Genomic DNA, 26,503 nt, shown 5'->3' with positions numbered 1-26,503 from the left:
TGCTGGCCATAGCGTCCATTTGGGGGGTGAACCAATGGAAGGAAGACCTTTCTATCTGTCTCTCTCTCTCTCTCACTGTCTATAACTCTCTCTGTCTAACTCTGTCAAAAAAAATAATAAAATAAAAATAAATAAATAAAATAATGTCTTTCCAACATTTACATTAACATTTCTTTCTCCATGAAAGATTTTCCTAGAGAGAAGCAACATGAAAGACTTGATTTTTCTCTTCTATATCATGGAGTTGCTAAGGAAATAATTCCCTCATTAACCATTGGAGTGATCAAAGTGAATTTACGTGAGTGGTGAACACAGGAGATAGAGCTGAGTGAAGGCAGAAGTTCACAGTGCAGTGGGGAGACAGACATTCCTGCAGTGAGCTCAATCAGTACTAGAGGTACTGGGAGAGGTTGAGCAGCATTGAGTGAGAGATAAATGAGAGGGTTGGATAGAAGAGCAAGAGGGAGTTATTCATTTGTGGTCACCATTTTATACTTAAAAAATTTTCTGGGATACATTGTAATATTTGGATAAATTCATTTTTTCTCTTTCAATATTTTATTTATATTTTCATTTCCATTCAATGATAATCAATTCCATAAAAAGTTGAGTTACTATGAATCAAAGCACAGTTACAAAACACATATATATGAGAGTATTTCAGGCATGGAAAGCCAAGACACTCTGGGAAAAAAAAAAAAAAAAAAACTTAAATGAAAGATTTCCATGAGTGAAATCCCAGTGGAAAGAATGGGTCATCGAGCCGGCGCCGTGGCTCAATAGGCTAATCCTCCACCTTGCGGCGCCGGCACACCGGGTTCTAGTCCCGGTTGGGGCGCCGGATTCTGTCCCGGTTGCCCCTCTTCCAGGCCAGCTCTCTGCTATGGCCAGGGAGTGCAGTGGAGGATGGCCCAGGTGCTTGGGCCCTGCACCCCATGGGAGACCAGGAAAAGCACCTGGATCCTGGCTCCTGCCATCGGATCAGTGCGGTGCGCCGGCTGCAGCGGCGGCCATTGGAGGGTGAACCAACGGCAAAGGAAGACCTTTCTCTCTCTGTCTCTCTCTCTCACTGTCCACTCTGCCTGTCAAAAATAAAAAAAAAAAAAAATAAAAAAAAAAAATAAAAAAAAAAAAAAGAATGGGTCATCAAAGAAGGAGGTACCTTTCTCTGAAGGGAGGAGAGAACTTCCACTTTGACCATGGCCTTGTCTAAATATGATCAGAGTCGGTGAACTCAGGGGGCTTCCATAGCCTTGGCAGCTCATGACAAGAGCCTAGGGTGATTACTGACACCATAAACAAGAGTGTCAATTTGTTAAGTCAACAACAGGAGTCACTGTGCACTTACTCCTCATGTAGGATCTTTGTCCTTAGTGTGCTGTACATTGAGATTTAATGCTATAACTAGTACTCAAACAGTATTTTTCACTTTATGTTTCTGTGTGGGAGCAAACTGTTGAAATCTTTACTTAATGTATGCTAAACTGATCTTATGTATATAAAGAGAATCAAAAATGAATCTTGATGTGAATGGAAAGGGAGAGGGAGTGGGAAAGGGGAGGGTTGCGGGTGGGAGGGACATTATGGGGGGGAAGCCATTGTAATCCATAAGCTGTACTTTGGAAATTTATATTCATTAAATAAAAGTTAAAAAAAAAAACACATATATAATCCAAAATAGAAGAACAGTATTTAGATATAAAGCAAAGTCATGGTCATTCACACACAGAGTGGACTCAGATCTGGTCAACCTGGTTGCTCATAGGAAGGTTTGTAAAGATGGTCAAATATGACTATGGAGAATAAGATTTCTGCCAAAGCAAAGACATTTTCTTCCTAGTACACAGCGTGTAGCTGCAGGGACTAAGTATAGTTTATGGTCCACTAAGAAGAAGAGCACTGAGCCTTGTGGGAATGTTGGCTTCCCAAAGACATGCAGCAGCTGCCCTAGACTTGTTTATCTAATATGTCTTGCTAAACATGTTCCAGAGAAACCTTGGAGTTAGATGAGCACATGCATGAGCTGTACAATACGCTGTTGTAATCATTATCAATAAAGAAAACACCCCGGGTTAGTTTGGCAGCACTTTGCAGAGGAACTGTTTCCATGTCCTGTCTCTCCTGTCTCTCCTTTCACTTGCACACTCATCTCTTCAAGATCCTGGTGAGTCATAAAGATGGGGAATTCCATACCTGGTGTAATGGAAACATAAAGTTGGGCTGCTTTATCTCCTTTAGAAAGAGGGACACTTTTTTTTTTAATTTCACAGGTAGAGTTATAGACAGTGAGAGAGAGAGAAATGTCTTCCATCCATTGGTTCACTCCCCAGATGGCCACTACGGCTGGCACTGCACCGATCCATAGCCAAGAGCCAGGTGCTTCCTCCTAGTCTCCCATGTGGGTGCAGGGGCCCAAGCACTTGGGCCATCCTCCACTGCCTTCCCTGGCCACAGCAGAAAGCTGGACTGGAAGAGGAGCAACCGGGACTAGCTCCTGGTGCTCATATTCGATGCCACTGCTGCAGGCAGAGGATTAGCCAAGTGAGCCACGGTGCTGGCCCGAAGAGGGACACTCTACCAAAAAGTAATTGGATGCTTGCTGTAAAAAATTAATAGTTGCTATCCTTGGAACCCTGATGAAGGCACTTTAAAAATAACTGTTGGGTCAGCACTGTGGTCTAATGGGTAAAACCCACCACCTGCAGTGGTGGGCACTGGTTGAAGTCCTGGTTGCTCCACTTCTGATCCAGCTCTCTGCTATGGCCTGCTATGGCAGTAAGAAGATGGCCCAAGTCCTTGGGCCCCTGGACCCATGTGGGAGACAAGGAAGAAGTTCCTAGCTCCTGGCTTCAGATTGGTACAGCACTGGCCATTGCAGCCATTTGAGGAGTCAACCAGTGGATGGAAGACCTTTTTCTCTTTCTCACCTCTCCTCTCTCTGTGTTACTCTAACTTTGAAATAAATAAATAAATCTAAAAAAACAGTAACTGATTGAGAGAAAGTTGGTCAAAAATAACATCAGGAGCCTTGAGCTCCTATTCTGTTTTTGCACGTGTGATATCTCTGCTGGAATGCCATTAGTAAGGTTACAATTCCCTTGGCCTCTGTCCCCGGCCAGGAAGGTCGGTCAATGGGCTTGTCCCCACTGCCTCACAGAGACCTCTGCACTCTCAGCACCTGCTGTTGTGGTGGTGATATCTGAGTCCCCTTCAGGTGTGTCAGCGGTACTAAGTATGCTTCCGCAAGCCAAGGAGCAAGGGGAATCACCAGTGTTAACTGTTTGTCCTGTAGCTTGACCCGAAAATGCAGCTCCCTGGCATGAACATCTTCCTTATAATGTTTACAGAGGGCTAAAAAAGGGCTTAATGGAGTACAAGATACAGAGTTCTGGTACAGTGGGCATACTGGAGGGAATTGGAGAAGGGTGTGAGATGGTGCCATGGAACTGGAAAACTTTAATTAAAATCTTGGTTACTCCAGCCCAGTATACTGTTTGGGCTCAGGAATAGAGACTGGGCTTCTGTACAAGCCATAGATTATCTAAATAGCAATGTCCCTACCACTTTTGAGCAGTTGCTGAGAGAGGGAGTGTATTCAGATCTTGGTCGACAAGTTGCTTATCCTTGGACGAAGGCTTATGTAAAAATTTCTAACATTCATTAAAAGTATGGAAAAAGATTCTTGATGTTAAAGACCTGTCCACTTCATTTTCTACAGTCCATCAGGGGCTGACTGAGGGCAATATGTCCTTTGTGGATAGGCTAGAAAAAGCTATTGGACATCAGGTAGATAATCAGGAAGTGGCAAAATATTACTAAAACAAATGGCTTATGAAAATGCAAATCAGGATTAAAAAATGTTTTAAAAGCTGTTGTCTCCAAAACCTGAAACTACGATGGCAGAAATGAATAAATTTCTTCAAACAGTACAGACTGAGACTTACAAAACTAATTTACTGGCTGCTGCCCTTAAACATCCTGATAACATAAAATACTTTAGCTGTGGGAAGCAAGGTCATTTTATTATTTCTTTTTCTTTCACTTTTTTAAAAAGATTTAGTTATTTACTTGAAAGGCAGAGTTAGAGAGGCAGTGGCAGAGAGAGAGGGGGAGAGGGCTTCCATTGGCTGGTTCACTCCCTAGATGGCTACAATGGCTGCAACTGTGCTGATCCAAATCCAGGAGCCAGGAGCTTCTTGTGAGTCTCCCAAGTGGGTGCAGGGGCCCAAGGACTTGGGCCATCCTCTACTGCTTCCCCAGGCCATAGCAGAGAGCTGGATTGGAAGTGGGGCAGCTGACACTTAAACCAGCACCCTTATGGGATGCTGGCACGCCAGGCAGCAGCTTTAACTGTTATGCTACAGCACCAGCCCCATCAAAGTCATTGTAAAAGAAACTTTCTGTCATTGCCAAAATCAGTTACTCAACCTTCAAAAAAGTGTCCAGGGTCTGGACCTGTGGCATAGAAATCAGCTCTCTACTATGGCCTGCTATGGCAGTAAGAAGATGGTCCAAGTCCTTGGGCCCCTGCACCTGTGTGGGAGACCCAGAAGAAGCTCCTGGATCCTGGCTTCAGATTGGTACAGCGCTGGCCATTGCAGCCATTTGAGGAGTCAACCAGTGGATGGAAGAACTCTTTTTCTCTCATCTCTCCTCTCTCTGTGTAACTCTGACTTTCAAATAAATAAATAAATAAATAAATCTTAAAAAAGTGTCCAAAACCCAAAAAGCATATCACTGTACTAATCAGAGCTGCTCTGTTCTCTCAGTTTAAACTGAACAATGGTTCTGCTGAGGAACTAATATAATAATAAGGAAAGGGAGAGGATGTCCAGCTTTGCATTCTTTGAATATATACAGGGTAGGGTGAGTGCACTGGTTTGAATTGATGCAGGCACTAGCATGTGATTCAATAGGTCAAGCTGCTCTTCTGACATTGGCATCTCATACTGGAGTGCAGCTTTGAGTCCTGGCAACTCCTCTTCCATTCTAGATTTTTGCTAGTCTGTGGAGAAGGCAGTGAATAATGGCCCAACCATTTCTGTCAACCATATGGAAGACCTGGATGAAGCTCCTGGCTCCTGTCTTTCATCTAATTCAGTCCTGATGTGGTGGGCATTGTGCAGTAAGCCAACAGATGAGTGATTTCTGCTGCTTGTCTTTCTCAGTCTCTTTCAAATAAAAAAATTAATTTAAAAATGAAGGAGTGGCCATTTGACATAATGGTGTGATCACTGCTTGGGATGCCTGCATCCCATGTCAGAGAGCCTGGGTAAAGTCCCAGCTCTGCTTCTGATTCCAGCTTCATGTTGGTGTGCATTCTGAGAGACAGTGATGAGGGTTAAAGGAGTTGAGTCCGTGCCACCCTTGTAGAGACCCAGATTGTGTTTCAGGTTGCTGGTTTGGGCTTGGTCCTGCCCCAGTTGTGGCATAAAGTTGGGGAGTGAACCAACAGATTTGAGACATATCCACATATTTTCTTTTCAGTACAAAAATAAAATAATTATTTCTAAAGATCAAGAGAGTTCTCAAAAGCTTTAAAATAAAAAGATCAAGCTGTTTCAAAACTATCACAAATGTATTCAGAAAAGGAAACACATTGTGAATATTATTGTATTATTTCTGCAGTCTCCATACAGGCATGTAGATGCTTAGAGGGGGTCCAGTTTTATAACGTTGGCCTAATGGGAATTGGGTAAGGTTTAGCCTTTATAGTATTTGATTATGTCCCTGTTTTACTAACAGGATGTGGATATTGTCATCTTACAATTTGGTCATTTTAAGAGTAGTTAATTTTGAAATTATTTCAAACTTACAGAAATACCATGAGTGAGTCCCATTCATTGAGAATGCCCAGTTAGTATCCTTTCAGCACTTTTGCCCCTGACCCAAGATGTTTCTGCTAACTATAGGGTGGTCCCCTGATAAATAGCATATGAACCCCAATTTAAGAAACCAACATTAATCCAACACAACCCAATCCACAGAACTATCACATCTTTTTCCAACCATGTTAAAATATCGTTTCTCCCATTGTGATTCAATGTTATTTTTCTGGAATTCTAATATGAAATTCTAATATGAAAACTCTTAATAGATATCAAGAGCAGAGATGACTCAAGCTGGGTCCCTCCAGTGTTCCTTTCTGAGAAAATGTGGGCCCTGTATTCTCTTCAGAAGCACCATGGGTCGATGCTGGGCTCTGCTCAGTCTCCCATCTGTGCTATGATGGATGCTATCAACTTGGTACTTAGTGAATTTCTGCCAGATTGATTCACATGCAACCTTTTAAGTATTTATTTATCCATTTTGAATGCAGAATTACAATGAGTGATCGCTACCTATATCTATGTCTACATCTATATCTTTTAAAAGGATTTATTTATTTATTTATTTGAGAGAAAGAGAGGCAGTGAGAGAGAGACAGGTCTCCCATCTACTGGTTAACTCCCCAATTGGCTGCAACAGCCAGAGCTGCATCAATCCACAGCCAGGAGCCAAGAGCTTCTTCTGGGTCTCCCATGCAGGTGCAGAGGTCCAAGCACTTGGGCCATCTTCTACTGCTTTCCCAGGCCATAGCAGAGAGCTGGATCTCTCTCTCTCTCTCTCTCTCTCTCTCTCTCTCTCTCTCTCTCTGTCTCTGCTGGTTCATTTCCAAAGAGTTGCAATGTTAAGTTCTTTGTCAAGCTGAAGCTAGGATGAATGACTATTTCCCGGTCTTCCACATGGGTGGCAGGGCCCAAGGACTTGGGCCATGTTCTGAAGCCTTCCCAGGTGCATTCACATTGTGCTTGATCAAAAGCAGAGAAGCTGAGACTTGAGGCAGCACCACAGCACTCTGATGTGGAATGCTGCTGTGGCAGGCAGTGGCAAAACTTGCTGCACCACAGCATTCATATATGCTGTGCTATATGCACATTTTTATTCCTTTTTGGAATGTGTGGACTTTTATTAAAAATTATTCCAATATTATGCCAGTATCCTACTTCCTATCAAATTTTCATCCACTACCTTTAATAGTATTTTTTTTATTTTTATTTTTTTTTATTTTTTTTTATTTTTTCTTTTTTTGACAGGCGGAGTGGACAGTGAGAGAGAGACAGAGAGAAAGGTCTTCCTTTTGCCGTTGGTTCACCCTCCAATGGCCGCCGCGGCCGGCGCACTGCGGCCGGCGCACCGCGCTGATCCGATGGCAGGAGCCAGGAGCCAGGTGCTTTTCCTGGTCTCCCATGGGGTGCAGGGCCCAAGCACCTGGGCCATCCTCCACTGCACTCCCTGGCCACAGCAGAGGGCTGGCCTGGAAGAGGGGCAGCCAGGACAGAATCCGGCGCCCCGACCGGGACTAGAACCCGGTGTGCCGGCGCCGCTAGGCGGAGGATTAGCCTAGTGAGCCGCGGCGCCGGCCCTAATAGTATTTTTAATCATCAATACTATATGAAATGCTGGTGTTTTAATTCACAATATTGTTTCTCCATTTATATTTTGATCTAGCATGAAAGCTAAGGGCTCACTCTTCTGTGCTAGTTAGTGTGTCATTATGTACTATATCATTATGAGTTCATAGATTCTTACCTTGTTAAAGGTATTATAGTCTGAAATTATGTGTTCTGATGCTCAAGTTATTCCAGATCCTAGAGGAATCCTCTTCAACAAAGCAAATTAGGGCCCCACTATCTACAGTTGGTGTAAGTACCATCTTAGGAGAAAAGATTCACTAATTCTTATCTTCCTTCCCTGAATTACATTTCCCTTAAAGGTGCCATTTCTTTCATCAAGTCTTGTTACTATTAATGAAGATTTACCATCCAGCAGTACTCTTCTATGTTTGCTCTGGAGATGTTCTTTAATACTAAGGTCATTTTACAAACCAAAATCTCATCAAGTCACACTCCTCTTTCAACTGTGTGGATGGTTTCCCATGACCTTTGAACAGGGACCATAGGACTTACTGTGGTCTTCAGAAAGACAATGCTATGTATGGGTTGTACCCTGTTAGGTCTTGTCTACCAGCTGTCTGCTCGCTATTCTCTTCTTACATGCTAGGACTCGGAAGGCTCTCAGTTGTATCATAGACTTTACAAATTTCCTCTCAACCCATCAAAATTACTAGAAGTTCCAAAGGTGAGGCTAAACTCTGTTTTTAATTAAAAAAAAATTTATTGTTTTATTTGAGAGGTAGTTACAGACAAAGGGAGAGACAGAAAGAAAAATCTTCTATCCACTGGTTTACTTCTCAGTAGACACAACAGACTGAGTTGGGTTGATCTGAAGCCAGGGGCCAGAAGCCTGGAGCTTCACTCTTCTCTCCCACATGGGTGCAGGAGCCCAAGCATTTGGGCCATCTTTGACTGCTTTTCCAGGCCAAAGCAGAGAGCTGGATTGGAAGAAGAACAGCTGGAACTCAAACTGGCACCACAGGCAGAGGCTTAGCCCACTACACCACAGTGCTGGACCCTAAACTCTTTTAAAATAAGATTTACAGTATTTGTTTGAAAGGCAGAGATACAGAGAGAGAAGGTTGCAGTGGAGACAGAGATCTTCATCTGCTGGTTCATTTCCCAAATAGATGCAGTAACAGGGAGATGGCTCATAATGGAGCAGCTGGGACTCAAACCAGTGCTCACATGAGATGCTGGCATTACAGGCAGTGGCTCCATGTGTCAGCTACTTCATTTCTTCTTTCAAAGGAGTTCTTATCTCTAAGTGATTCAGAAAGATGTACCAAAGGACCTTTGAGGTGGTTATGATAAATTATCTCTTTTAAATTTTACATTCCACAGGACACACAGTATAACTAAATTATTTACCAACACAACCTCATTCCTTGAGAGTGGCCTAACTCAGATGAGATATGTAAGGAATGCTAATCTCTGGATAAAAAGTGATGATCATGTCCATAAAGAAGATTGCAGTATAGCTCAGCTGAACAAAGGATAACATGATACTGTGAGTTAGTCAATAGCAACACAAAAATATGGTGATTATTTAAAATGCATATTACAATAATTTCATCATGACAGCCTCCATTTTGGATACACCTTCAGTGCTCTAAGTTTCTACAGCACAAGCAGCAGTGTGGGCAATGAAAGATTCTTGCTGGGAGAGATAAGAGGAATCTTTTAGCATCACTGACTCATGCATTAGCAAGACAGACTTTCTGCAAATAATTGAAATCCATAATCAGCAGCTTTGTTCAAAATTTCATTTTCTGTAACTGTGAAAGTGAAATTAAGGGACAAGATTTGGGACAGAATTCTTAAAGATACATGAAGAAGGTTATTGAGTGGTACATAACTTGGCAAACCCACAGCAGCAGGTTTTATATAAGAAACAAATCACCATAAACAGCTCACTCACACCATCAGAGTGCCCAATTTTGTCTTCTACCTCTTTAACTTCATCTCCATTATCAGCAATTTTATTTATGTTTTAGAATTTAGTTCAAATTGAAGGTATAACCAGAGGATATCACTACTCCTAATCTAGGTAATACCAGTGAGCCAAAATACAGTGTCTTCAATGGCAAACATCCAACTTTCAGTATTATGCCAAACTTATTAAAGAACATGATACTGGGATTTTTTACAATGATGGAATAATAAAAATCATTAGAGCAATTTATCAGGTTTATAATGTACATCAAGTGAAAGTGCTGGCAGTGTGTGCAAATGTAGAGCACAGTGTGTAAATTGTTGAGTATTGTCAGGCAGAAGTGAGATAATTGATCATGCTGGGTAAAAATATATGGGAACAAGAATTCAGCAGGCAATGTTAAGCAGAGAAGCACCACATGGAAGTATGGAATCATTGTTTAATCAATGGATACCCTATTCTGGGTTCACAGCTGGGAGGTAGAAATACACTTGGAGATGCAGAGGTCCCTGATCCTCTTCATGATGACTTTTACCCAACCCAACAAAGACAGTATTCTTAGTCATTCTCACATGGAAGCAAGTTCTTTATGCCTTTATCTCAGTTGTGGGCTCTTTCAATTATCCTTCTTCCAGTGCTGGACTTAAGTATCCTGCAAGTGAAGCAGATTTTCTTCCCCAGCAGAGCAGCTGGAGACAACAGTGGGGAATCAGGTGTCAATGATTTGGAAAATGTAATTGACCCTACAGAGCCCTCTAGTGGTGAATAGTCACATTCAAATGATTCATGGCCCATTATTATAGCCCAGTGAGGACCCCAGCAACACTCAGGCCTCCCAGAGTTAATTAAACCAAAGATGCTCTCCAGTTAGCACACCTTCTCTGGCTTGTTATTGAGAGAGGCGCTTGAGGACTTAATCTAGGAGAGCTTCCTTGTCAGATGCTTTGACCCCTAAGAGGAGAGTTCTTGCACAGAGTAATCATAAGCCTCTATCCCTGGTCCATGTTCTTGGATGCAATGTGCAAGCTTCATGACACAGAAAAATAAGGAACGAAGGAAGAAAGAAAGGAAGGAAGGAAGGGAGAAAGGAAGGAAGAGAGAAAGAAAGAAAGGAAGGAAGGGAGAAAGAAAGGAAGGAAGAAAGAAAGAAAGGAAGGAAGGAAGGAAGGAAGGAAGGAAGGAAGGAAGGAAGGAAGGAAGGAAGGAAAAGAAAATAGCATTGTGGTGCAACTCATGGGTTTACCATAAATTTAGATAAAGCGGGGGCTGGTGCTGTGCCATAATCATTAAGCCTCTGCCTGTGGCACTGGTATCCCATACAGGTGCTGGTTCATGTCTCAGCTGCTCCACTTCCAATCCAGCTTTGTGCTAATGACCTGGGAAAGCAGTGGATGGTGGCCCAAGTGCTTGGACCCCCGTACCCATGTGTGAAGAAGCTCATGGTTCCTGGCTTTGAGTTGGTCCAGCTCTGGCCATTGTGTCCATTTGGGGAGTGAACTAGCAAATGGAAGACCTCTCTCTTGGTCTTTCCCCTTGTCTATCTATGACTGCTTGTCAAATAAATAAATAAATATTTTTAAAAATTAGACAAAGTAACATTTATCTGTGTAATTTCTGTTCTATAAGTAAATCAGAAATTAGAGACTAAGCATAATTGGTTTTCAAATTTCCTATAAATCAAAAATTTACCTCTTGCAGTAGCATGCAGTAAAATTGACTTTTTCAAAGAGGAAGAAGTTTAATAAGAGCCTTCAAAGAACTTTCTATGATGAGCCAAATTCACTGTTGCCAGAAAAAGATTTGTAAATTTTAGGAAGGCTGATTAGAAAAAATCAGATATGCCTTCCCCTAGCCACATGACTTTGTGAGATTAAGAAAGTGCTTTGGCCGGTGCTGTGGCTCAATAGGCTAATCCTCCACCTATGGCGCTGGCACACCAGGTTGTAGTCCTGGGTGGAGTGCCAGATTCTGTCCCGATTGCAGGTGCAGCGGCCATTGGGGTTTGAACCAATGGAAAAGGAAGACCTTTCTCTCTCTGTCTCTCTCTCACTATCCACTCTGCCTGTAGGAAAAAAAAATAGAGAGTGCTTTGTTTCAACTTTTTCCTATTGATGAATACTGTCACTTGAAATTTTTTCTTTAAAACTAAATACTAAATACCAGTAATCAATCATCCAAATAAGTACATGATAATACACATTAATTATTTTTTATTCAGCACATCATAGTGACAAATGTAGAGTAGTAGCACATTTATAGTCTGTTCTGGACTCTATTAAAATATTTATTTATGAGAGAGAGAGAGACCTTCCACCTGCTGGTTCACTCCCAAATGACTCCATTGCTGGGACTGCGCCATGCAAAAACCAGGAGCAAGGAACTCCAACGGTTCTTCCATAAAAGTGGGAAGTGCCAAAGTATTTCAGTAATGTTCTGCTGCTTTCCTACACACATTAGTAGTGAACTGGATCAGAACTGGGACTGGAACCTGAGTTCATCTGGGATGCCAGCATTGTGAGCAGCTGCTTAATCTGCACCAAATGCTGGCCCCTGCTCTTGATTCTTAAAGGAAGGACACAGTAATGTCTAGCTGAAGAGAGATATGTACCAGACTTGAGTTTTACTATGGACAGATGACAGACACTGTAGATTTAGCTGAGTTTATGCCCAAGGGGTAGGACTCATTTAAGTTTCTTTTTTTAAAGATATGTTTTATTTACTTGAAAGACAGAGTTACAGAGAGAGCCAGAGCCAGAGCCAAAGTGAAAGCAAGAGCGAGAGCAAGAGAGAGAGAGAGAGAGAGAGAAGATGTCTTCCATTCCACTGGTTCTCTCCCCAATGACTGCAATGGCCAGAGCTGAACTGATCCAAGCCAGGAGCCAGGAGCTTCTTCCAGGTGTCCCATGTAGGTTAGGGGCCCAAGGACCTGGGCCATCTTCCACTGCTTTCCCAGGCCATAGCAGAGAGCTGGATCAGAAAAGGAGCAGGCAAGACTTGAACTGGTGCCCATAAAGGATGCTGGTGCTGCAGGCTAGGGCTTTAACCCACTGCACCATAGCACTGCCCCCATTTGGGTCTTCTAACAAATCCTGGTGTTAGCTTGACTTGTAAATAGAGACAATTAATAAATGGCACAATAACCTTGGTAAATAATAGAGATATCTTTTGTTTATTTAGAAGGAGACTTTTAAAAGTAATTTTATAAAGAATATAAGGAGGGACTAGCATTTAAGCCACCATTTGTGAGAATGAAATCCTATATGGGTGCCAGTTCAAGTTCTGACTGCTACACTTCTGCTACAGCTCCTTGATGATGGCCTGAGGAAACATTAGAGAATTGGCCAAGTGCTTGGGCTCCTTCACCATGTGGCAGGCATGGACGAAGTTCCTGGCTTTGACCTAACCCAACCCCTGTCTTTGTAGCCATTTGGGGAATGAACCAGATGATGGAAGATCTTTCTCTCTTCTCCGTAACTTTGACTTTCAAATACACAAATAAGTCTTTTATAAAATAGGTGATTTTATCCAATGTTAAAATGAATTCTTTAATGTTTCTTCAAAGGTCCTTTATTGTTCTGTATTGTAGGAAATAGCTGAAAATATTTAAACCCATTTTGATAGAGATTTTTAAAATTTATTTGAAAGAATTATAGAGATAGCTATAGAGATAGAGATATAGAGAAATATAGAGAAAGAGAGGGAGAGAGAGATAGAGAGAGAAAGAGAGAGATGTTGGTTCCATTTGTTGGTTCACATCCCAAATAGCCACAATGGCCAGGGCTGCGCTGATCCAAATCCAGAAGCCAGGAGCTCCTTCTGGGCTGCCCACATAGGTGCAGGACCCCAAATACTTCGACCATCTGAGACTTGAATTGGTGGCCATATGGGATGCCAGCACCATAGTCGCTGGCTTTACCCACTATTTTCACAGTGCTGGGCCTCAATTTTATTTTAAAAATAATAAAAAAATAAGTTGCATATCTTACTTACAATCAAAAAGACTAAAAATAGGTACATTTGTTTTGGGAATCTAACATTTTCAATCATTATACCCATTTAAAAGTCTTAGTACATCAGCTTGAACAGATACGGAGGTCCAGGTTGGGTAGATTTTTCTCTTCTGTGGAATTTACATACATTCTATCATCCTAATGATTTTTAGTTCTTTAGCAATGCTTTATATAAAAGCACTCAAAATTTCATGGTTATAAAATGAAATGATGATGTGTATTGTCCATGAACCTTTTGAAATACCTTCTTATAAAATATAGGGGCTGGCACTGTGGCATAGCGAGTAAAGCCACCGCCTGCAGTGCCAGCACCCCATATGGGCACTGGTTTGAGACTTGGCTGCTCCACTTCTGATCCAGTTCTCTGCTATGGCCTGGGAAAGCAGTAGAAGATGGCCCAGGTCCTTGGGCCCCTGTACCCATGGGGAAACCCAGAGGAAAATCCTGGCTCCTGGCTTCAGATCAGCTCAGCTCTGGCCATTGCAGACATTTGAGGAGTGAAGCAGCAAATGGAAGACCTCTTTCTCTCTCTGCCTCTCTTTCTCTCTCTGTGTAACTCAAATTAAATCTTGAAAGAGACAAGGAAGGAAGGAAGGAAGGAAGGAAGGAAGGAAGGAAGGAAGGAAGGAAGGAAGACAGAAAAGGAAAGAAAGAAAACAGAAGGGGTAACAAGAACCTGAAATGACTGAGGCTTATGTCCTTGTTCCATCAGTCCCAACTCTGAGTATAGATAAGGACATGGGGTGCCAGTTTCTTTCTGGCTACTTCTTGCTGATATGAACCATTGACATGGAGTGAGTATCTGTACTCTGGATTGGATTGATTGAAGAGCAGTCTTGGGTTTTTCCTGCATAATTGCTGGGGATTTAGTAGTCATATGCTCCTGTAAAGACTTTTGAAACATGTTAATTGTACATGGTAATAATGGAAGCATTATGACTATGAGGATAAAAGGAGAAATTAGAAACATTGCCCATGGTGGGAAAGATGGCCAAAATGAGGAGAACAAAGAGGGATATAGGAGAGCAAAAGAGTCCTGCCAGTTAATGTGAAGACAGATGTACGCCTGAGTGCTCCTGTTTTGTTTAGTGTGTATGTGCAGTCAAGGAGCTGTGGGGTAGTTAGTCTGGCCTGCTTCTGGGCCTGGGGCCCCTCATTTCCTAGCTGGCCTGGGAGGAGAGCTGGCCTGAATAGATTAGTTTTAATAGGTGACATCTCTAAAAGAAATTTAGAACTCTGCCTGCAATGTTACTGACCCTAGGTCATCCCTTCAACCATGCTGGTTACTTTGGAAGTTGGGAAGAGTGAAGGGCTTTTTCAGTTTAGGGAGGGCCAACAGGGTCTGCAGCTCTGACCCAGGAGTCCTTCAACCTCCAGGGCAGTTCCATTTCCAGTAGTGTCGCTCTTGGTAGAGTTGTCAGGCCCCTTCAGGAGCCATCTTCTAGCATGACTGCTGCTTGCCCAATGCCCAGATTGCTCATATTGCCAATCGGTGCCATTTGAGGTAGACCGGCTTTGTTGGGTCTCCTTGGTGGAAGACTCCTATGTAAGGCAGCCATTAATTGGCCTGCCATCTATCCTTACATTGCTCCTGTACATTGGCTGCCTAAATAACTCCTCTTCCTCCTAGTCTCTGTTAAAGTGGACTACAGAGGCAGCCTTTGGGAAGGTCAGCCAAGGGGGTGCTCAATCCCATCCCTAATCCTTGGTGGCCAGAGCTACAAATCTATAGTCACAGGCATGTTATCACAGTGTTTTTCAGGGCTGGTACTGTGGCACAGCAGGTTAAAGCCCCAGCATGCAGTGCTGGCTCACCATACGGATGCCAGTTCAAGTCCCAGATGCTTCACTTTTGATCCAGCTCCCTACTAATGCACCTGGGAAAGCAGCAGAGGATGGCACAATTCCTTGGGCCCCTGGATCCATGCGGGAGAACTAGGAAGAAGCTCCTGGCTCCTGACTTTGGAATAGTTCTGCTCATGTGGCCGTTTGCAGAGTGAACCAGAAGATGGGAGACTTCTCTCTCTCTTTGTAATTCTTTCAGATAAATAAAATAAAAATAAACCTTTAGAATAAATAAAAATAAAAAAAGAAAGATAAGATTATGCCCATAAGGAAAGGTATGTCCCTCTAGGTAAGATCAAACATTAAGACCATCTTATCTAAATTGTCATGCATTTTGAAGTAATTATTAAGACCCTCTCTCCCTTAGTTTGGTTTGAAAAGGAAGGTTTCAAATGTTTGCTGTACAAAAAGTCTTTCAGAACCTTGAAGAGGACACATTTTAAACATAGAGCCCACAATGTTTCAATTTCCATGAGCAGTAAATCTGATTTTTAGTACAAAATGTGAATGATGAAAGACTTTAAATAGGTAAAATTGTAAATGGTTAAATTTATAAACTCATTAAATAAAAAGAAGAGGTGATTGCCTACTCCAGACAGTATTTTCGAAAGCATCTGCAAGATTTTATAAAACATTTATCTCTTTTAGGCCTCTAGGACCTTTTCATGAAGATAACCATCATGACTGATAGCAACACAACAAGATGATAGGACTTTTGTAGCATTTGGACATTTGTATTGATAGCATTTTACATCATCATAACATTTAGTACCATTTCACATCTTGACACTACCTTTAATATAACCCAATTAGCCTAATTAGTTGATGTCTCTACAAGATGAAAGAAATATCCTTTGACATTTCCAGGGCCCAACTGGAAATATCAAAGTCCAAAGAATTTGGAACTTTATTTTTGAATGCCTGCAAAGATGCCAAGAAGGCTTAAAATGTCTGGTAGAAATAGGATCCCCTTAACATCTTTTTTTTTCAAAAAAAACCTCAGATTTTATCAATGCACCCTTTAAAAAAGTATTTTTAAATTTCTGAAAGTAGTTTAATGTGAATCAAAAGAAGTTCCTGAGTAACTGCAGTAAACAGTCTTTTAAAATATATATATGTACACATATATATGTACACATACATACATACATATATATATATTAGCAACCTAGCTCATTTTGGTTCTGCCTTAATTTACCTCCCCAGCATTTAGTTGAATCAGTCCCTTTCTTCTTGTCAGCTCCCCATGTGCAAGTACAATAGCATCAGCTCTGGGAGTCGGCAGAGTGCAGATGTTTCTTGTCACTCTGTGTGGTCATCTGCATGTCTACTAGGCCAGGTTTCCAGAGTCACTGCAGGTCACATTTCTCTTCGATCTCACATCACATGTGACAGCCATGGACTCCTCACGTTTTCTTCATTAGACGCCGAGACTGCCACATGTGGAGCTTGTTGTAGGCTGTCTGCAGCATCTCTTCTATGTGGCTCACCAAATTTGTGCTTAAATACTGTCTCCGAATTTTTTCTTGGAATGGGCAGAGCTTTGTAACCTGGAATCGTTCCAAATTACTTTTCATTTTTATTACCTTTTCTTCTAGGAATGGTGTATTAACAGGAAAACAGGACCAGAAATGCCACAGAAGTTCTCCAACAGCCACATACAAGTGTTTCAATTCAGACTGAATATCATTTGGCACCATCTGGTTTATGGCTTGCTGTGTCCCTCCTTGCATAAGTGCTCCTCCGGGTGACAATGCTGTAATGGTACAACTGGCAGCAGCACTTGAGAGAACCTGAGTTAACCTAGGTGTATAAGCTTCCATTTCTTGCCTAATACTTTGAAAAGAATTAATAATGTCCTGACTTGTTGCATACTGTAGTGACTGGAGTGATTGGAGTCGGACCATGATAATACCTATCGGACTTCTTAAGGTTTAGTGCAATTGTTTTTACAGAATTATTTTTTCCCAATTCTTCATATTCAATGGATTCTTGTAACTTTGCCCTTTTGACTGCTAGCTGAAAGCAGTCGGCATCTCCGGAATTTCCATCAATGCTGCTGGGCTCACCATTTTCTGCTTCTTGTTTCCTGAGACCTGCTGCCAGAACCATGGCACTGTGATGGTTGAACCTCTTGATGATGGCAGCATTACTATTCTCCTTTATGGACTTAGAATTGGAAGTAGACGGCACAGAGGAAATGCCATAGCCCTCATCTAATGGCTTATCCTCTAAAGCTGTCAAATCCAGTAGTGGGTTCTTTACTCCTAATGAAACCATTGTTTTTAATCCTTTTTCATCTATTTTGGCACATTCTGCAAAGAGATCCTTTGACCCTGTATTCAGCCTGTCCCTATGAAAATAATGGGACTGGAAAAACCGCGTCCAGAATTCCTTTTCTGTCATGTTGTGAGGAACATTTTCTGCATATTTCATTTTTACTGCTGGGTAAGTCCTAAAAATGGACTCAATGATATCAGAAGTTAAACTGTATCTCAAACCATTACAGCCATCTGTTTGGGGCCGGACATCAGCCAGAAATGCTGCAGAAATGCCAACGTCCTGCTTATGGTTGGATGTGGAAGAACTATCTGTTGTGTTCACATTTAAGCGATTGGCCCAGAATTCCTCAGCACTGATCACTTGACTCACAACCAGGTCTTTATAGAGCTGAAACAAAACAGGATCTTCTTGCAGCATTCTGTTTTTCTCTTCCAGTTCTTTATTTGCTTTCCTCTTAAATTTGGGCAGCAGCTGCTGAAGAAGGTCCTTTACTGCATCACGCTTTCACTGCTGTGCTTTCATTGGAAAAATGGAAGTTTGTTGTGTCCCCTGCATGCAGGACCAGCTGAAGCTGAATTTTAGCTTTTCCTTCTGGACTGATTTTCTGGCATTTAATGTCAGCATACATATGGCTGATTGTAAACCTATCTTTGCCTTCAGGTGCCCAAGCAATTCTTTCTGCCATGAGGTACAGAGCTCCATCCTGTTTCTTCTGTCGCACCTTCTTTACAATCAGCAATACTTCTTCAGAGGAAGTTGCCATGATGGTTAGACGGTGCAGGTGGAAGCCACAACCCTGAGCAGGGAGTAAGTAGCTGTGTTGGGTCAGGTCGAGTTCCACTGCGCTTCTTAGAGCTGCTGCTGGGAAGAGGCGGAAACCCAGTGGCCGCAGCCGACGCCACCGCCTCTGTTACTGGGGGGTCTCGCCTCCTTCGCTGGCTGCGAGGGTTCTGAGGGCACGTGACCAGAAGTTCGAAGGCGGGCTTTCGGGACACGTGACCACAGAGCGCGGCCGCCATGACACCTTCCGCTAATTCCCTCCCTCCCCCACCGGTTCCCGACTGTTTTGTTTCCTCTCTCCGGTCTTGAGCACTTAAGGATACTGGCATCCTGGCGGGCCACCCATTTGGTCTAGAGCTCCTCCGGTGCGGTCCAGCGCCCTGTCTTCAACCCGCGGCGGCTCGCCGACTGCAGGCCGTAGGGAGCGTCATTGCGACGGCGGCTCGAGGGGGCGGGGATCCCTTAACATCTTAATGTAATATAGGCCAGACTTGATCATTGTTCAAAAGTGATCCCTCAAATGCTTTAAAATGAGCATATAATCAAACCACAACTCTTATTAATAAAGACTCAGGTGTTTTTAAACAATTGATCTCTTTGGTCTTTCTCTAAAATGGATAAGTAAAACCTTAAATGAGTTAGCACACAGAATCATCTCATAATTTGAAGCAATTTTAACAGAGAAATAGAGAAGAAAAGAGAGCTTACTGGAGTTGGTAGAAAACTGACAGAGTCACCAATTAAACAAAAAACTATTAAAAGGAGATGCTTTTAATCTATTTCAGAATTAGCAATTAAGACTATCACCAAATAGTTCTGCTGATTTCCTTGAGTTACATTTTGAATTGATCCTTTAAAAAAATCTCCAAATTAAGAGATTTTCTAAATAAAAGAATATAGTAAATTTCAACCTTCATCTCAAGCGGTCTTGAATAATTTTTCATATATGAACATTTGTAAAAATATATTTGTTAACAAATTTAAATTATTTTATAGACTGTAAATCAGAGATTACAAAATAGGGGCCAGCACTGTGGTGCAGTGGGTTAAAGTCCCAGACTGTGGCACCAGCATCCCATATGGGTGATGGTTCAAGTCCCGGCTGCTCCACTTCTGATCTAGCTCTCTGTTATGGCCTGGGAAAGCAGTGGAAGATGGCCCATGTCCTTGGGCCTCTGCACCCATGGAGATCTGTAAAAAGCTCCTGGTTCCTGGCTTGGGATCAGATCAGATCAGCTCTGGCCATTGCGGTCATTTGGGGAGTAAACCAGTGGAATGGGCAATCTCTCTCTCTGGCTGTACCTCTGTAACTCTTTCAAATAAATAATTCTTTAAATATTCTTCCTAGATTCAAGACAGAAATTCCTTCAAACCCAATATCCAGTTGAATTTTACAACTGAACCAAAATTTCATGCATGAGATCATTATTTAACAAAGACATCTTTTTGGATTTTAAACTGAATTTGAGCCTAGTTTTTCATCCAGAAAACACCTTGGGCTAATAATGTCTGGTCAACCATCAGCTACTTGGAACTGTCTGAAACAACTACATCTTCAGGCAGCTCCACGACCCCAAGGTTGACTGTGCCCAGTGGCCAGGGTGCCACAGACGAGTTACTCACTAGTGATTGTTCAACATCACATTCAATTTCATGAAGGAGGACATTCATCAGAGCAGATGGGCACCTTCTTGTTGAAGAGATTCCCAATGAGGACAATGTAATAGGTGACAGAATGAAGTGCTACTGTGGAGAGAGAGTTATGCCTGGAAATAGTAATGAACCCAGTGAGCCAGTTGGTTCGAGCATTATTCCACATAGGTTAGGAGAGCTATCTCCCAGGGTAATGTTTCCATGGGAGGGGCCCTTTATTTCCTTTCCACCCCTTGTGTGGAACATTGCTGGATAGAGGGCTTCATGGGTGTGGAATTCCTGAAATCCTACCAGGACTTTACAAAGGACTTGGTGGCCCACTTGGTGGAGGTCATGAGAAATTCCAAGGTGGCCAGGTTAAAATAACAGGCAAGACTTTGTCTCCATGAAATATTAGCGAAGAGATTTTGGCTGCCGCTAGACAAGGCAGGGGAAAAGATAGAAGAAGGCTAGGCATGGGGCATTCTTTCAAGTGAAGTTGCTCAGGACTTGCCACAGTTCTTGAGATTTCTTTGCCAGCACTGCCAAATATACTACTGGAGATGGCTGGAACAGAGATGTTTGTCTTCATGTGAGAGAGAATCTAGATGTGATATAGAGTAGCAGTGCGAGATGTGGCTGCATTATGTTAGGTTTTAGGATTTTAGGACTCATAGAAGGATAGGAAGTAGCTAAAGAAGTCTTTATGGGCCACTGCTGTGGCATAGGGAATAAAGCCTCCACCTGCAGTGCCAGCATCCCATGTGGGTACTGGTTCGTGTCCTGGCTGCTCCACTTCCAATCCAGCTGTCTGCTATGGCCTGGGAAAGGAGCAGAAGATGGCCCAAGTCCTTGGGTCCCTGAATCCATGTGGGAGACCAGGAAGAGGTTCCTGGCTTCTGGCTTCTGATCAGCAGAGCTCCGGCCATTGCGGCCATTTGGGGAGTGAACCAATGGAAGGAAGACCTTTCTCTGTCTCTCCCTCTCTCTGTCTGTAATTATAACTCTCATGTTGGGGTCTCAAGCCCGATGCTAGCCCCTGACCAGCAGGGGCAGCACAAGCCCTCCCCAAAAAGGCGAACGGGAAGGGTAAAGTCAACAGGTGAACACACCACAAGCACCCATGAGTTCTGTCGAAGCAGGAACCACTTTATTGAGGAAGTGTGCAGGCTTATAAAGCTTACAAAAGACATGCACAGTAGGGGAGCCAATCAGTGAAAAGGTCATGCAGGCATGGGTGGACCACACACAGGGGCACCTTAAGCAAAGTATAGAGATCATGCACTGTCCATGTGTCTGGAACTAAAGCAGACCTATCCCTGCCAGTGGTCTGATGATCATATGTAGCTTAATGGCAGCAGCCACAGACACACCCCTCAAACATCCACTAGGCACCATATTGGGATGGAGATTTTAGGCAATGCCCAATACTCTCAAATAAAATAAGTAAAACCTTTTTTTTCTTTTTTGAGAGGCAGAGTTAGACAGTGAGAGAGAGAGACACAGAGAAAGGTCTTCCTTCCGTTGGTTCACCCCCCTAAATGGCCACTACAGCTGGTGCACTGTGCTGATCTGAAGCCAGGAGCCAGGTGCTTCCTCCTGGACTCCTATGCAGTTGCAGGGCCCAAGCTCTTGGGCCATCCTCCACTGCCTTCCCGGGCCACAGCAGAGAGCTGGACTGGAAGAGGAGCAACTGGGACCGAATGGATGCCCCATCAGGGACTAGAAACCCGGGGTGCCAGCACTGTAGGCAGAGGATTAGCCAAGTGAGCCATGGCACTGGCCAATAAATAAAATCTTGGAAAAAAAAAAAAGAGGCAGGCTAGAGGGGAATTGAGATTTAGAACCCATGAATTAAGCAAAATATGGCCTGAGGGAAGAAGGTCCTTTCACAAGAAAGAGTCACCCCAAATGAGAACCTGAGTTCTGAGTTCTCTAAGAGGAGACCACGAGAATCTCCAAGCTCGGACCGGTGTCTGTTTTAAGCTGTTACAGATAAGCATTTCCCCCAAGAGCAGGAAACTGACTAAACATGCCAGGCCCTAAGAGGGGCATGAACTGGCCCAACCAAATACCCAGGCCCTAAAGGGAGGAAGAAGCCTCATGAGCATCGTCCCAATATGCTTGAGGTGGCAGAGACCTTTCTTACCAAGCCAGTGGGTTGAGAATTAGGTTCGCTGTGGCCTGCAGTGATGAGATCTGGCAAAAGCTCTGTGAATGCATTGAGAAATGAGAAAGTGCAAGCAGATGAGAAAGTGATCTGGAGAGCATCTCTCAGGGCCATCTGAGTCAGAAGGGAAAAGGACATGGTGGGAAAGAGAAGGTGGGGGGGCAGAGACAGTAAAAAGGGAAAAGAGTTCAGAAAGGAGAAGAAAGTCTGGAGAAAAGTTAACATGCACAGCTCTTACCAAAAGATATGGGAGTGGCTGATTGAGGCCAGTTGCCATTCCCTCCCTCCCCCTCACATGGCACACCACACATAAGGAGATGATACGAACTCACAGCCAGACTGAATTTATTCAAAGAAAACGAACTTGCAGAAGTTGACCAGCTGCCAGTGTGCACAAAGACCAAACATGTGGCTGAAGTCCCAGACACCAGCAACCTGGGCCTTATTATATCTTAGGTGGGTTAGGGTAGAGGTGGGAAATAGTAGGTGGAGATGAGCTTCTCCATATAGGTTTTCCAAGTTTTTCAAGGGCTTCCAAACCTGCAGAAGAATGTATGGGGTGAGGTGGAAACAATATAGGATGTGAGACTGAACTGGTCTCTTGAAAGAAGGCAGGAGTAACAAGAACCTAAAATGACTGACGCTTATGTTCTTGTCCCATCATAAGCCAAAGCCAAGAGCCTGGAACTCCATCTGAGTTCCCACACGGATGGCAGAGACACAAGCACTTGGGCTGCTTTCCCAGGTGCATTAGTGTTGTGGGTTAGCTTAGGCTCAAACTTCAATTTCATGCTCTTGCCTTTTACTTAAAGAAGAATTCTAAGTTCAGGCACAAATACAACATGCAGCATGATGAGGCTTATTGATAGTGAGAATACATAGGAATAAATAGTCTTTATTAAAGCAGAGTGTGGCAGGAAGGGGAAAGACAGACTTCCATACCAGGCTCTTCTGTATGCACGAGGGGAGAGAGAGCAAGCATGCATTCCCCTTCACCAAGCTTCTTATGAGCTTCCAAAAGGGCAGTGGTTACATAGTCTGCTTGACATGTGGGTGATAGGATTACCTGGGGGTGGAGGAGGTATGGCTTTCAGCTCATGAACTATCTATCTACCTTAGTTTTTCCACATCATGAGCAGGGAGCTGGATTGGAAGTGGAGCAGCTGAGACTGCAACCAACATGCAGGTGGGATTGCTTGCATGTAGAGGTGGCTTAACCCATAGTGCCACAACACTGGCCCTGATATGGACATATCATTAACTAAAGTCTTTTTCATTTTCAATTCCTCAGTTATTGCATAATATACTTTTTCTGTCTTAGTAGCCACAAATTATCATTTTAAAATCAAAATCTAGACATTTTAATTATAAAAATAATACATGGGGTGGCATTGTGATTCTGTAGGTTGAGCTGTTGCTTAGAATACCAGTATCCCACTGGGATCTCACTCGCAGAGACCTTTTGCCAGAGAGTCTTGGCTTTCCATGCCTGAAATACTCTCATGGGCTTTTCAGCCAGATCCAAATGCCTTTAGGGCTGATTCTGAGGCCAGAGTGCTATTTAGGACATCTGCCATTCTATGAGTCTGCTGAGTATCTCACTTCCCATGTTGGATCACTCTCCCCTTTATTTATTCCATCAGTTAGTGTTAGCAGGTACTAGACTTGTTTATGTGCTCCCTTTGACTCTTAGTCCTTTCATTATGATCAATTGTGAACTGAAATTGATCACTTGGAATAGTGAGATGGCATTGGTACATGCCACCTTGATGGGATTGAATTGGAATCCCCTGTTATGTTTTTAACTCTACCATTTGGGGCAAGTCAGCTTGAGCATGTCCCAAATTATACATCTCTTCTGTATCTTATTCCCACTCTTATGTTTAACAGGGATCACATTTCAGTTAATTTTTAACACTTAAGAATAACTGTGTATTAATTACAGAATTAAACCAGTCATATTAAGTAGAACAGACAAAAAAAACTACTAAGAGGGATAATGTATTAAGTTGTTCATTAACAGTCAGGGCTATGCTGATCAAGTCACTGTTTCCCATAGTGTCCATTTCACTTCAGGAGGTTTCCTTTTTGGTGTTCAGTCAGTTTTCACTGATCAGGGAGAACATATGCTATTTGAAAGAACAGGTCTTCAAAGAAGGAGGTACCTTTCTCTGAAGGGAGGAGAGAACCTCCACTTTGACTATGACCTTGTCTAAACAAGATAAGAATCGGAGAACTCAGAGGGCTTCCATAGACTTGGAAACTCATGACTGGAGCTTAGGGAGACTACTGATGCCATAGACAGGAGTGTCAATTGGTAAAGTCAACAACAGGAGTCACTGTGCACTTACTCCTCATGCAGGATCTCTCCTTAATGTGCTGTGTATTGAGATTTAATGCTATAATGAGTACTCAAACAATATATTTCACTTTGTGTTTCCATGGGGGTGCAAACTGTTGAAATCTTTACTTAATGTATACTAAACTGATCCTCTGTAAAAAAAAAAAAAAAAAAAAAAAAAGAAATTATCAACTCCCAACTTGACTCTCACTGGGATTAAACATGACAATAGGTCTGATCTGATTTCATCATCATTTAAAAAAATCATCTATTATTTTTCACTTTATGTTTCTGTGTGGGAGCAAACTGTTGAAATCCTTACTTAATGTATACTAAGCTGATCTTCTGTAGATAAAGAGAATCGAAAATGAATCTTGATGTGAATGGAAGGGGAGAGGGAGTGGGAGAGGGGAGGGTTGCGGGTGGGAGGGACGGTATGTGGGGGAAGCCATTGTAATCCATAAATCGTACTTTGGAAATTTATATTCATTAAATAAAAGTTAAAAAAAAAAAGAATACCAGTATCCCATAACAGAAAGCCTGATATGAGTCCTGCCTGCTCTTCTGTTCCAGCTCCCTGATAATCCAGTTTCCTGGTAATGCACCTGGAAGGACAGACAGTGACCCAAGTGCCTAGATCCCTGTTGTTGCTGTGGATTCATTTCTGAGAGGAAGAGGGTGGTGGGGGAAAGAGGTGCAGAGTCACCACACAGACCTCGGGAGTCGGTGAAAGCAGGCCTGAGGCAAGCAGTTGCTACAGCTGCTTATATAGTAAGGCAGCCAATCCAGTCAAGGGGCGGTCTATGCCCTAACCAATCACAGCCTGTTGCCAGGCAGTTTCCAAAGCCATCCTATCACAGCCTGTTGCCAGCCAGGCTCTGTTGCCAGGCAGTTTCTGAAACCATCCAATCACAGCCTGTTGTCAGTCAGGCTCTGTTGTCATGTGGTTTCCGAAGCCATCCAATCATGGCCTGTTGCCAGGCAGTTTCTGTTGCCAGTGGCCATCTTGGCATGACCTTCTCACTTTCTCGTTCCACCATATTGATCCCTATCACCTATGTGGCAGACCCACATGGGATTCCTGGTCTCTGGCTTTATCCTAGCCCACCCTAGATATTGAAGCCATTTCTGGAAGAAAACAGTAGATGAAAGCTCTGTCTCTCCCTCACTCCCTCTCTCTACCTTTAAAAGTACATCTTCATAACAACACACATATTAGCTATTAAAGACTGCAGAAGAGTATAAAATGAAAGCATGACTCCCTTCATTCTATACTAGTCATATTTCCCAGAACAAACTACTCTTAACTATTTCCTACATTATCTTCTGAGATTTCTATATGCATATATACAAGAATACTTTAAAGTATCATGAAAATGTAATCAAATGATTAAGTCTAATTTTCTGTAATTTCATTTTAAATTTTTATTTTTATTTATTTGAAAAGCAGAGTTACAGAGAGGCAGAGACAGAGAGAGTGAGAGTGAAAGCGAGGTCTTCCATCTGTTGGTTCACTCCCCAGATGGCCACAATGGCTGGAGCTGAGCAGATCCAAAGCCAGAAGCTTCTTCAAGTCTCCCATATGGGCACAGGGGTCCAAGGACTTGGGCCGTCTTCCACTGCTTTCCTGGGTCATAGCAGAGAGCTGGATCAGAAGTGGAGCAGCTGGGACTTAAACAAGTGCCCAATGGGCACAGCAGGTGACAGCTTTACCTGCTGTACCACAATGTCGGCCCTTGTAACTAATTCCAAAGTCCATGCATACAAGAAGGTTTCAAAACCATTTGTGTAGTGTGTATTATGAAAAGAGGTGAATGAATTACAAGTTTTGCACCAAAATAATGTCATCTTTAATTCTATTTCTCATGAACTTTTTGAAGTGCCTTCATAAAGATATTTGTGCAGAGGGCTGGCATTGTGGCATAAATGGGTTAAACCACCACCTTTAATGCTGACATCATTTATGGGCACTAGTTTGTGTCCCAGCTGCTCCACTTCTGATCCAAATCCCTGTTTATGTGCCTGGTAAAGCAGTGAAAGATGACCTGGTGGAAGCTCTTGGCTCCTGGC

General features: G+C 42.8%; 1 long non-coding RNA gene and 1 pseudogene across 3 annotated transcripts in view; both read right to left on the bottom strand.

The window, feature by feature from the left end:
* Window positions 1–26,503, bottom strand: part of LOC149119792 (uncharacterized) — a 97,920-nt gene that overhangs the window by 10,307 nt on the left and 61,110 nt on the right. Inside the window, exon 3 of one of the 2 annotated variants that reach the window (XR_016227443.1) lies at window positions 8,173–8,374. The exons of the other annotated variant lie outside the window; for it this stretch is intronic. This is a non-coding gene — a long non-coding RNA (uncharacterized LOC149119792). Of the gene's footprint in view, window positions 1–8,172; window positions 8,375–26,503 lie in introns of those variants that run through there. 2 annotated transcript variants of the gene reach the window in all.
* On the bottom strand, window positions 16,286–18,454 carry LOC127489667 (general transcription factor IIH subunit 1 pseudogene; annotated as a pseudogene). Its single transcript, XR_016227004.1, has one exon. The product of XR_016227004.1 is annotated as a general transcription factor IIH subunit 1 pseudogene (transcript).

The sequence above is a fragment of the Oryctolagus cuniculus genome, chromosome 21 (genome assembly GCF_051225735.1).
Source record: "Oryctolagus cuniculus isolate XC-2025 breed Fujian yellow rabbit chromosome 21, ASM5122573v1, whole genome shotgun sequence".
Taxonomy (NCBI): Eukaryota; Metazoa; Chordata; class Mammalia; order Lagomorpha; family Leporidae; genus Oryctolagus; species Oryctolagus cuniculus.
This window is presented reverse-complemented; position numbering and strand designations above follow the sequence as displayed.